General features: G+C 40.3%; 1 protein-coding gene across 2 annotated transcripts in view; it reads left to right on the forward strand.

The window, feature by feature from the left end:
• The window catches only part of LOC118763919 (putative protein TPRXL), a 185,423-nt gene that overhangs the window by 121,072 nt on the left and 50,799 nt on the right, over positions 1–13,552 (forward strand). The gene's annotated exons all lie outside the window — the stretch shown is intronic.

Below are 13,552 nucleotides of genomic sequence, written 5' to 3' on the forward strand. Positions count from 1 at the left end.
GAACTATAATTTTAGGTAAGAATCGTCGTGTCTTATAGTCTTACTCAATTATGCATAAACTTACATGCTTAACAATATCTATCTATCTATCTATCTATCTATCTATCTATCTATCTATCTATCTATCTATCTATCTATCTATCTATCTAGCTGTCTATCTGTCTGCCTGTCTGTCTGTCTGTCTATCTATACATATATATATATATATATGTACATAAATGTAAACATACATGCACACACACACATACACACACACACACACATATATATATATACACACACACAATGAGCACGCACTTGTATACGTGGATACACACACATAAATATAATACACACACGCACGCACTCTCTGTTTTTCTCTCTCTCTTTCATACACACATACACACACGTGGGCACACACACACACACACATAGCATATGGTAATAATTGCCACTCTCTAAGTGGATCTAATATAAACGGTGCTATAAGCATCTCAAAACTTTTCACCGCCCGGATAACACCGACTAAAATATACTGAAAAAACCACATACTTTTGTAAACGCAGAGTACTTAAAATCAACGTTAATAATGTTTCTCACATAAAACGACAACGTTAAACAAGATTTGATAATATTGTCTGCAACCTCAGACTTTGACCTGACTTAATCTCTGTTCCTGAGTACTTATTATTAGATTTAAAAACTTTTCAAAGCCACATTATATCATGAAACAGAAACAGAAGTATTGTGTCATTAAATCAGCTTCACTTAATAAATTTTCAAAATATTTTATAGGTGCATGCGTAGCTGAGTGGTTAGGAAGCTCGCTTTGCAAACACTTGGTTTCGGTTTCAGTCCCACGAGCTTTAATTCCAAGTAAAACTAGCTTGCTAGTATAGTGATCTCGCTCGCTGCGAGGTGGTCATCTCCCCAGTCAGTACATAGAATGTGCTTTTTTTTTTACTATAAGGGTCTTTAACTCTTGTTTCTAGCAATGCAAGTGCTGCCCTCTACCCCCCCCCAGTCACTATATATATATATATATATATATATATATATATAGCAGAGTAAGCACATAAATGTGAAACAGGGTGGGAAAACATAGTACTCGAACACGAGAGGTAGAGTAATATACTTTATTATTAAAGCTGCAAAAATATCACACAAATATCACAAAAAACTGCAACTCAGAGTTTCACGTTGCCGTCGTCGTCGGGCAGTTGATTCAGAATGGAATAATAATTTGGGTTATACGTATAATTTTATATAATGATGTAATTCATATTAACAGATACACATTTGGATTTGATTGGTCGCTTCAACTAACGCTCTTTTAAAAAGTGGTGATATGTCTTGTATGTTTGTGAGCCATCTATTTACACCTTAGCTCTATATACTGTTCCTTTCTCCAAACAATTTCCTCTCAATGGACAGTAACTTTGGTCTTTACAATTACAATTGTTCTGATTATTTTCAACACTGTGGTTATTCCTATTATTTTTCATGCTGTGCTGGTTAATTAAAGAGGCAAAGTTCTTGCAACAAGAATAGCTAATCTTCAGCGTTCTCCCATTAAAAATTCTATGGTACTTATAGTTTGCTTGAAAGTGCTTAGATACTATTTTTAAGAATTCCCTACCTATATTAGTTCTTACGGCGATGTTAAATGTCGGATTAAACCACAAAACTTTCCTAGTTCTAGTCCTACGTGCTCTATTATTGTTATTTATGCTTTGACTAGACTGGATCTTCTCCGAGAATTCACTATTTCTTAATGCATGATTATAATACGGCGTGGCAGAACCTTTAGCGAGCAGAGCAAAATGTTTAGAGATATTTCGCCCGTCGCTAAGTTCTGTTTTAAATTCCGCCGAAGATTACTCATATTAAAATTTAGATTACATAAAATAATGTTTTTAGTATTTTAAATTTAACTACCTCATTCCTTCTTGCAACAGTTTTTATATTTATATTCAACAAACCAGACACGCGGTTGTGTGTATATACACGTATGCGTATATATTTATTGTGTATGTATAATGTATGTATATGTATACACACAGACATAATGTATGTATATGTGCCTATATATGTATATGTAAGTATGTATACGTTCTGTATGTGAATGTGTGGTTGTACATATATGTATATATTGCATCTGTCTTTTTGTATGTATGCCTATGTGTATATTCTTGTATTCGTATGTATCTGTATTTTTGCTTATGTGTAGGTATATGTATATTTATTATGTATAAGCATGTATTTTTGTATTTATGTGAATATATACACATGTATTTCGTATGTATAAGTATATAGTTTTGTTATACGTGTATTTTTATATGTATGTGTGTGTATGAGTTGCTTATATAAAAAGCTCACCACTGCTTTTATCAATATCTACGAGCTTCCCAAATCTGATGGTTAATTTTTAAAAAACAGACTTATACTTATATCAGTTAAGCGTATTTACCATTAATTAATTTACTCTGGGCATGTATGTTTTCTTTTTAAACTAGAAATTTATTTTTGCTTTAAGGTTTTCTTCGATTTTATACAACACGATATTCTAATTTTCATTGTTACTTTATTATTCATATTTACCGCTTTTTAAAAACCGTTTGTTGAAACGACTAATCAAATTCAAATGTATATTTGTGATTGTGAATTACATCATAATATAAATTATGCGTATATCCCAAATTCTTATTCCATCCTGGATCACAACTGTTCGACGAATGGGAACCTGAAACTCTGAGTAGCAGTTTTCGTGATATTTTTTGTGATGTTTTTGTAGTTTTCTCCTAATCTGGTTCGTTCCCCTGCTCCCGCTTACGCTACCGCACTTGCTCCTACCTCTCCAATACTACCATCTTCGCAGACACCCATCATCGTCCCTATCATATCACCTAAACTTCTGGCAACGTCCTTTACTGCATCTCCTACTCTGTCTGCCCTTCTCTGTACATCTGTCAAACGGGACGCCGCTTGACTAACCGGTTTGCGAGGCACCTCCAAGACATCAGACTCGGCAATGACACCCCGGTCTCGCGCCATTTCCGCTTTACCGGCATTCATTACAACACCTGTCCGTGTTCGGATTTTCTTTGCACATGGGGCCATCCGGACTCCTGCCTTCGTCATGAACAAGAATTAATCTTCTCTCTTCGCTCCTTTGCGCCACATGGGCTCAACTCTCTTCATCTGACACCTGCTTCCTTTCTTCACTCCTCTCCTCTTTTCCTCTGATACCTACTTCCTCTCTTCACTCTTACCCACCTTCTCTCTTCATTGATTAGAAGTTTTCGAAATGCGGTATTGACAACCTATCCTAAAGATATTTCCACACAGGCGTAGAAATATTTCTTTCAGTAAAGTTCTTCACATGAATACAAGCAGTTGGAACTATGAATATTACCTCACATTGTCTGAAGAGCTACATTAGTGAAACTAACAGTTTTAATACCACCACCCCTAAAAATTGAACATCTAGTTTATTGTAAAATATAGTATTACGTTATGTGTGTGTCTGTGCAAATGTAACGCACAGTTCACAGCTACACTCCCAAATACTACATAGTGTACCAAGAACAAGAAAACATTGTTATTTACGTGTTTCATTTTTGTTCTATTATTGTTCTCTTCCAGTTTTTGTTGCGTGGCTCCAGTTTTGGACACCAACACAGCGTAATTTCAATTGGGCTTCGGTAGAGTACATTTAGTAGAATTCACACTGCTGTAAGTATTCGGATCATATTTCCGGTCTCAGGATATCCTGCTGTTGTAGTTTCTTCTTCTGCATCGCCTTCCAGTCTGGGAAGCTTTCTAAAATATCCATGTCTCGCATTCTTCATATTCTGTGCTGCTCGTTATCTTTTACTTCCATATCTGGGATCGGTGCTGCTGTTGCATACGCAGACGTACTTGACGGCATCTAAAGTAAGGGCCACCCGATTGACTGAAGTAAAGTAACTCACCAACTGCCTTTTCTTCAGCTACTACTATAGTTCCTGTTCCTCGAAGCTGGTTGATCTTGTGTCATCTCTTGTGTCACTGTGTAACAGTGGCACCGTCCTCAAATGTGGTGAGATCACGCTACTCATCACAATCCCACATAGTGTTTGGTAGGTCAACAGAACAACGTCCTGGATATGTTCAGAACTGGTTAAAATGGAGGATTTTACTGAACGGCTGATTTGTCCACAACCACGCCTAGCTGTCCATAGAAGTATGACATTATTGAATTATTGCTTAGCTTTCCAGTAATGTCCTGCAAAGCAACGCGTCCCTTTCTGATGACGTTATAGTTGCAAGAAGACAACCATACAGTCTTTGCTTGGTCTGATACTTTTTTTAAACGATATTCAGAAAGATTAGTAACATGTGAGTGTACGCCCCATCAAGGGTTTAGTAAGTGTACAAGAAGACTGGTGACACTGCGGCCATCAAGAACAGAATTGATGGCAGAAACGTTAGCACACCGGGCGAAATGCTTAGCAGTATTTCGTCTGCCGTTACGTTCTGAGTTCAAATTCTGCCGAGGTCGACTTTGCCTTTCATCCCTCCGGGGTCGATAAAGTACCAGTTACGCACTGGAGTCGATGTCATCGACTTAATCCCTTTGTCTGTCCTTGTTTATCCCCTCTATGTTTAGCCCCTTGTGTGCAATAAAGAAATAAGAACAGAATTTTTACATCATTTTCTGTAGATACGATGTTAGTTCCTAATTATGACTGACAAATATTGAAGAACTCGTTTTTGCTCTAACAGACTCACACTATGCTGATAATGACATGCAAAAACATAAAAGACAAAAACAAGATGATACAATGGGTTTTACAGCATGTAAACAATAATATAACAATAACAAATTAAACAAATTAAAACTCCCAGTAGGGGAGGCGTTTTAAGGTCTTCATGGAAAAAAACCCACGAAAGCCACGGGTGTTCAACAGGGCAAGATCCCTTTTATTTCTCACAGGTGCATCCTCACAATTGGTCCTTTCACACTGGCCATTCTTCCTACATTCACCCACCTTTCAACAAACTTGCTAGAAGGCAATACTTCCCTCTCCACCCTCAACTTCCCTTTCAAGTGAAACTTGAAAAAGTTAATGAGGGATTGGCCAAAGATGAAAGTGTCTGTCTTTAGCCCTTTCAAACGAGTCCACCATACTACCTCTTTCGCTACAGCTACTAGACAAATAAAATTGCCTGCCCCTCTCGGCCAAGAGCGGGCGGTGGGGCATCTTCAAAATGGATTAAGCTGAGAGTCGGATCCGTCCTACACGCGACAGCAGGTGTTCGACATTAACCCACAGGTCAGCAATACTCGGGCACTGGACTAGGGCGTGCAGAACGTTTTCATTGTTCTGGGCGCACCTTGGACAGGCCCAGCTGACAGCACTTCCGTGCCTGTAAAGTTTATCTCGAACAAGCAGCGCCCCTCGGTAGCACTGCCAGGCAAGGGATTTCTGGAAGTTATCCATAGGCCCAGGCCCTAAAGTTCTCCGAAACGGACCGGTTAGTTGATTTTCATCGACACCCAAAGTTACCCTGAGAATGTCGTCGCACTTTCCCTCCACTAGCCCTCTATAGAACGTTAGAGTGGAACTACCACCGACCGCATTGCCCGCTTGGCGGAGGGCTGTGAGCGCTTGACGGCACTCGAGGTCTACGCCTATAATCCAGGTTTGCAGCTCAGTCAAAGAGACGAGCTGTGGAAAAGTGTGCCTGACAAACGGTGATCACACCTGCTCACCGTCAAGGAAAGGCTGGAGATACTGCAACCTCAACGCATGTCTGCGCATCAGTAACCAAGGCACGTCCAGTGGCTGTTGACAGCAAAGGGAGCGCCTGACCAGCGGAACGCGCCCTTTCCACAGAAAGCGGAAGATTAAACGCACCAGCTTGATCAACCAGCAAAAGGGGCGATGGACGACGGCCAAGCGGTAATAGATGACGGATACGATGTACACATTCGCCACCTCCACTCAACCTTTCAGGGACAGCTTCCTCTCGGCCCATTTCTGGGTGAGATTGGCCACCCTGCTCGTCACCTCGTCCCAGTTTTTCTCCACCTGGTGGTCTGGACAAAACCAGACTCTGAGCAACTTAACCGGATCGTCTGTCTAGCGTCCCATGGCGCTGTTGGACGGCATGGACTTGCCTCTCCAGGTGCCGAGTTGCAAGCCCATTGACTTTTCCGCGTTAATTTTTGATACAGTCCTCTTAAGTACAAAATAGCCAAGCTGTGGAAAATGAAGGTGGAGATAGTGTCAATTATTGTTGGGTCGTTGGGGACAGTATCAGAAGGAATCAAGAGGAATATAAAGAAAATCTTGCCTAGTAGAACTGTTATAAAAGGTTTGCCTCCTTGGCACGGCCAGAAAAATAAAGAAAGTACTAGATAGTTGAAAAGAACAGATAGCATGGTACCGCAGGCTGCAGGCAGCAAGACTTCAGGAGTTTTAACAACCAGGCACTGGCTCTCGTAGCTTCTGATCTTAACTGACTGGAGGTATTATCGTGTACATCTTTTGTTTTTGCGTAGAATATGGGCTATGGTAAATATTCTGCTCAATACCACAAATTTGTTTGTCAGTTGTTTGACCTTACTAGTGGCTGACGATATGTCGAGTATTCATGGTGGGTATATTGGGCTTCGAATATTTGTACCCCAGTGTCACTTTGCTGGCATGCGCTGCTCTCTCATAATAACAATGATGATGATGATGATGATGATGATGATGATGATATAGGCACAAGCCATGCATTTTTGAAAGGAGGATATTTTCGATGGCACCAATCTAGTGATGGAAATTACCGTTATTGTTGTTTCACCGTAGGCTTTGTGTAGGATTATGTTATCAAATATTCCTTTTCCTTCTTCAAGATAGTAGTATATGATTTTAGAAAACTTTGTTGCTATTTCTAGCAGATCGAGCAACCACGTTGAAACTTTCTTCTTGTGGTAGATGTGAAGTTGGTGGCAGAAATTGAGGTTGTAGTCCTGGTGGTGGTAGTTGTAGATGTTGGTGGTGGTTATAGTGTAGGTCGTGGTTGTAGTGCTGGTGGTGGTTGTTGTGTTGGTGAAGGTAGTGGTTGTGATAGTGGTTTCGATGCTGGTTGTGGTTGCCCTGTCCTTGAGATAGTGTGACAACGATTGTGGAGATGATGGTAACGGTGGTTGGAATGGCAGGGGTATCAAGTATTGTCAAGATTTGGATAGACAGCTGAACAGTAGTAGTAGTAGTAGTAGTAGTAGTAGTAGTAGTAGTAGTAGTAGTAGTAGTAGTAACAGCAGCAGCAGCAGCAATAGTAGTAGTAGTAGTTGTAGTAGTTGTAGTAGTATCAGCAGCAGTAGTAGATGTAGTAGTAGTAGTAGTAGCAGTAGTAGTAGTAGTAGCAGTTGTAGTAGTTGTAATAGTAGCAGTAGTAGTAGTAGTAGTAGTAGTAGTAGTGGTGGTGGTAGTAGCAGCAGCAGCAACAGCAGCAGCAGTAGTAGTAGTAGAAGTAGTAGTAGTAGTAGTAGTAGTAGTAGTAGTAGTAGTAGTAGTTTGATGCCGGTGGTGATAGCCGAGAGACAGCACAAGCCATATAGGATGCCGTAGAATAGAAGTGGTGATGATGAAAATAGTATTAGGTCCTGTGGAGGCGGCTCTTGTGTTTGTAATAATGACGGAGAGACAGCGACGGCAGTGGTGGTGGTGGTGATGGTGGTGGTGGTGGTGGTGGTGGTAGTAGTAGTAGTAGTGTAGTAGTAGTAGTAGTAGTAGTGTCGTTGTTGTTGCTTATTAGGAAGCATGTATGAGTCAGTGTCTTCGGGAGTGTGCTCATGAAAATTCGTTTCAGCCTGCATGTTAATTGGGAAGTGTGTGCGTGTGTGTGTATGCGTGCGTTCGTGCGCACGCACGTGTATGTATGTATGTATGTATGTATGTATGTATGTGTATAAGTGTGTATGTATAAGTGTGTGAGTGTGTGTACGTGTGTGCGCGAGAAGTGCAACTTATTCAAGGAAAACGTGTGTGCGTCGTATAGAATAGTTGAAGCGCGCGCTCGTGTGTGTGTGTACGTGTGCGTGTATGTACGTGAGCACGTGTGTATACGTGTGCGTGTATGCACGTGCGTACGTGTGTGTCTGTATGTAAATACGTTAATGAGTGAACTCCTCTGCGTGTTTGTGCTTGCAAGTATAGGTTTACTTAATAACTGCGTATATGAGCATCTGTGTGTGTGTGTGTGTGTGTGTGCGTGTGTCTGTGTGAATGTGTATGTGTGTGCATGTGTGTGTGCATGTGTGCGTTTCTCCGTGTATGTATGTATATGTAGAAAATATGAGAGATAAAGAGAGTGTGAAATAATAATAGTTATGCGTTTACTATGCATGTGCGTACGCACGTTCGCGGGCACGCGCGTACGTTCTATGTATTTCTTGCTAGTGTGTATACACGTGTATATGCGCGAGTACTTGTGTGTGTGTGTGTGTGTGTGTGGAAAATGTGTGTGTAATAACAATATCGATCCGAACGACAGAAGTGCATCTACTGCAGAGATTGTAATAAGTATAAACAAAAGATGATTAATGTGCAATAGACATGCATCATGCATGTATGTTTATATAATATATATATATATACATATATATATATATATATATAATAATATATATAGTATAAAAATAGGTGAGTGCATCGACCTGTGTTGATGCATGTGAGTGGTATTTTACGTTAAGGGACAGATGTCGCTTCGGTAGAAATATTAATCGGCACGCCTGCAACTAGCAGTTAGCAACTAGCATTCGCCATCATGATCTCTCCTTCTTCCTTCTGTCTGTTTCTCTCCCTCCATCCCTCCCCCTCCATCTCTCTCTCTCTCCTTCACTTATTCGCCATCTCTCCCACTCACGTTCTGCTTCGCTCTCTCTTTCTCTCACGCTCTATTTTGTTATCTCTCTCTTTCTCTCTCTCTCTATTACGCTATCTCTCCCCTTCTCTCTTTCATCTTTTGAATTCTCTAGCTGCCTGTCTCTCTCTCTCTCTCTCTCTCTCTCTCTCTCTCTCTCTTATATCTCGGCCTTCCAACCCTAATGGATGATGAAATGGGCTTCTGGGAGATGAAGGAAGAGACAGGAGAGTAAGAAGTGTGCTGGCAACGAAATAAGAGGCAAAGGGAAAGAGCGACTATGAGCTGAAAATGAAAAGAGTGAGTGATAGAGAGTGCTGATGAAAGAGGGCTTGAGAAGGAGGAGTAGGAGGACGAGGAAGGGGAGGAGGAGAGAGTGAGAGAGAAAAAGAGCGGGAAGAAGTAAAGTAAGATAAAGGAGAAAAAAAAAAATGAAGATAGAAGTGAGATGGGAAATAGGGAGACGAAATAGTAAGAGACGTTTTATTGATTGTGTGATTAATCAGTATGGGAAAAGATGATGATCAAGGATGATGATGACGATGGCGATGACGACGGTGATGAAGCAAAAGATGATAATGATGATGAAAAAGACAAGGATGATATTGATGATGATGATGATGATGAGAGGAGAGGAGGAGGAGGAGGACGACGACGACGACGACGAAGACGACGATGGGGATAGCGGTGATGTTGATGATGATGACGATGATAAAAAGATAAGATTGATAATGATGATTTTATTGTTATTGATGATGAAGAAGAAAAATGATGATGATGATGATGATGAGGAGGAGGAGTAAGAAGAAAAAAAAAATGAAGATAGAAGTGAGATGGGAAATAGGGAGACGAAATAGTAAGAGACGTTTTATTGATTGGGTGATAATCAGTATGGGAAAAGATGATGATCAAGGATGATGATGACGATGGCGATGACGACGGTGATGAAGCAAAAGATGATAATGATGATGAAAAAGACAAGGATGATATGATTGATGATGATGATGATGATGAGGAGGAGGAGGAGGAGGAGGAGGACGACGACGACGACGACGAAGACGACGATGGGGATAGCGGTGATGTTGATGATGATGACGATGATAAAAAGATAAGATTGATAATGATGATTTTATTGTTATTGATGATGAAGAAGAAAATGATGATGATGATGATGATGAGGAGGAGGAGGAGAGGAGGAGGATTACAATGTTGTTAATGAGGAGAAAAGTGAAGAAGAAGGTGAAAATGATGATGATGATGATGATGATGACGACGACGACGACGAACAATAACGATAAAGACGGATGGTGGAATAAAAAGGGAAACGTTAAAAAATAAATAAATAAAAGAATCAAAGAAGAAAAGAAAACAGAAAGAAAGAGATGATAAAAGAAGGAAAGTGGGGTGATGGGGAATAAGGAGAAGCATCAAGCAAAAAAAGAATGAAGAGTGAAGGGGAAGAAAGACAGCATGGCTGCGAATGAGAAGATAAAATAAGAGAATGAAGAGACGAGAAACGATGTGGGGTCAAAGAATGAAAGTGTGTGTGTGTGTGTGTGTGTGTGTGTGTATAGCTATATGAGTGTGTTTGCATGTATGTGGCTCAGTAGTTAAGTAGTTTACGTCGCAATCATGCAATCCCGGTTCAGTTCCACTGCAAAGCAGCTGACGCAAGTGTGATTTGTCTGTAGTCTCAGATTGACTGAAGGTTTGTGAGTGAATTTGGACCGAGGAAAACTTTATGGCAAGCAAAAGCAATCTTTTTCGAGAAGCGGGCCACATGAGATATGGCTTGTCATCGGATGCGCTGCACTATTAAAACACATTGAAAATACTTTTTCGTAAATACTTTTTCGTACATACTTTTTCCTTCATCTCCCAGAAGCCCATTTCATCATCCATTAGGGTTGGAAGGCCGAGATATAAAGAGAGAGAGGAGAGAGAAGAGAGAGAGAGAGAGAGAGAGAGAGAGAGAGAGAGAGAGAGAGAGACAGGCAGCTAGAGAATTCAGAAGATGAAAGAGAGAAGGGGAGAGATAGCGTAATAGAGAGAGAGAGAGAAAAAGAGAGAGATAACAAAATAGAGCGTGAGAGAAAGAGAGAGCGAAGCAGAACGTGAGTGGGAGAGATGGCGAATTCAGATCGCCCGTGACTGCTTTATGAGAACGTTGCCCACATTTCTGAGGAATATTCAGCCATTTACCCGTTAGCTCAACGAGTAGTTAGTTCAGAGTATCGAACAACGGAACCCTCTTTGTCGAACCTGACGGGTATCTATTTTTTCTTTTCTTTTTTTTCCTTTTTACTTTTTAATTTTTAGACTCCATAAAGCAGCGGTCTCGAAACTTATTTTTTGGCGGAAAACCCATAGTACGGTTTTCCGAAAATCTCAGAAATCATAACTATATTTTCAGACAACCCTTACCACAGCAACCTTAATCTTACATTCAATGAAGGCGGCGAGCGAACAGAATTGCTAGCATGCCAGGCAAAAAATGCTTAGCGGCATTTCGTCCATCTTCACGTTTTGAGTTCAAATTCCACCGAGGTCGACAATACTTTTCATCCTTTTGGAGTCGATGAAATAAATACCAGTTGAGCACTGGGGTCAATGCAATCGACTTACCCTGCACTGGAATTTTTGGCCTTGTGTGCCAAAATTTGTAACTAATATTACATTTAATGAAACAAATATTGTTTGGTTATGAAGTTTGCCATGCAAGGTCCCGGTTTCGCCTCCCATTTGGAGGAATTTGCCTCTATAGGCTGTATGGTTAGAAAGCTTACCTAGCTGATATATGGCTTCAGGTTCAGTCCCACTGTGCTATATTTTAAGAAAGTGTCTTTTACTATAATCGCGGGTCGATAATACTATTTTAGTTAATTTAGTAGATGGGAACTGTGGAAACCTATCAAGTGTGCACATATGTGTATTTTGTGTTTGTGTTTGCACCCCTCACACCACCGCTTGACAAACAGCGTTGGTTTGTTTACGCCCTGTAACTTAGTGGTTAGTCAAAAAGAAACCGATAGAATAAGTGCCAGACATAAAGAAAATAAGTACTCAAATCGATCTGTTCGTTTAAAATCATTCCAGGCAGTACCCCATCATGGCCGTAGTCCAGTGACAAATGAGTAAAATTATATATTAAAAAAAAAAAGATATAAAACAAAATCCTAATTAATTATTTTGGAAATGAAAAATATTTTTTATAAACTAAATTTTAACCCGCCTTATCTCGCAGAAACTTAAACTTGAGTTCAAATTTCGCCGAGGTCGACTTTGCTTTTCATCCTTTCGGGGTTGATAAATTAAGTACCAGTGTAATACTGGGGTAGATGTAATTGACTAGTACCTTCCCCAAAATTTCGGGCCTTGTGCCTTCAGTAGAAAGGATTATTATTATCATTATTACATAAGGCGGCGAGCTTATGTAATCGACTCCAGTGTTGAAGGGGTCGATGCAATCGACCCAACATCCTCCCCCCAATTTGCTGCCCTTGTAGCAAAGTTTGAAACCATTATTATCGTTATTTAAGGCGGTGAGCTGGCAGAATTGTTAGCACCCCGGGCTTAGCCGCATTTCGTCCGTCCTTACGTTCTTATTGCAGTTCTTGTGGGGAAGGTGTCTGGACAACCAGCAGGACTAAAAACAAGGACTATCAAAACATTTCGACGTTTAAAAAGAAATCCCATTATATTCTTATAGTTAATTATTGTTAGGAATTGAATAAAAATATTTTGTGTTTAGTAGAAGGACAACCAATTTATTGCAGATAAATTTTAACAACAAAATCTTTTATGACCCTAAGGGCCATATAGACTCCGGTTCAGGGGTCCATATGGCCACAGCTTGTCAACCTGTGCTGGTTTGCTTACGTCCTCGTAACTTAGCGCTTCGGCAAAAGAACCGATAGAATTAAGTACCAGAGGAAAAAAGTATTGCGGCGATTTGCTCGACTAAACCCTTCAAAGTGATGACCCAGCATGATCGCAGTCTAATGACCGACACAAGTGAAAGATAAAAGATAGCTAAGTTAGAGAAAAAACAGCAGAGTTTATGACCATTGCTAGAGACTTCGGGAATGGGTAGAAGACATTTTGGTACAGCCGATTCACATCGCTTATTTTTGCATCGCCTATTTGGCATCGCTGATTCGATGCTGATTTATTTTACGTTAAAGGTTTAAGGTTTCTCTTGTTCTCTCTTCCCTCACTCGGTTTATGTGTATGAGCATATTTCTATTTGTGTATAAAGAGAAGATACGTGTTCATGCCAATCGTGTGCCGCTTATACATTATAATGTCTCTTTCTCCCCTCTCTAATGCTCTCTATATCTGCATATATATTTCTGCGTGCGCATACATGCTTGCCTTCAGAGCTGAAATGTACTGCCACTAAGACAGGTTCAATGTCCAGTCAGCCGTGGCAAATAACCAGCATGCTAAAAGACGCTCCCAATCGTTTCATTCTATCTAGGAATGATGGAAGGAATTGAGGAAGTTATTCACAGGTTAGAAAACTGGCTCGAATGTTTACAGCAGAGTGGACACTCTCTTAAAAGGTAACCAAGGACCAGATAGAAGTTCAGTTAAATAAGCCAACGAATGAAGTTTTCTGCACAAGAACAAGAACTGTCATTCCCACTGTTAGATTTTACAGTTTGCG

Source organism: Octopus sinensis, linkage group LG6 (assembly GCF_006345805.1).
Source record: "Octopus sinensis linkage group LG6, ASM634580v1, whole genome shotgun sequence".
Taxonomy (NCBI): Eukaryota; Metazoa; Mollusca; class Cephalopoda; order Octopoda; family Octopodidae; genus Octopus; species Octopus sinensis.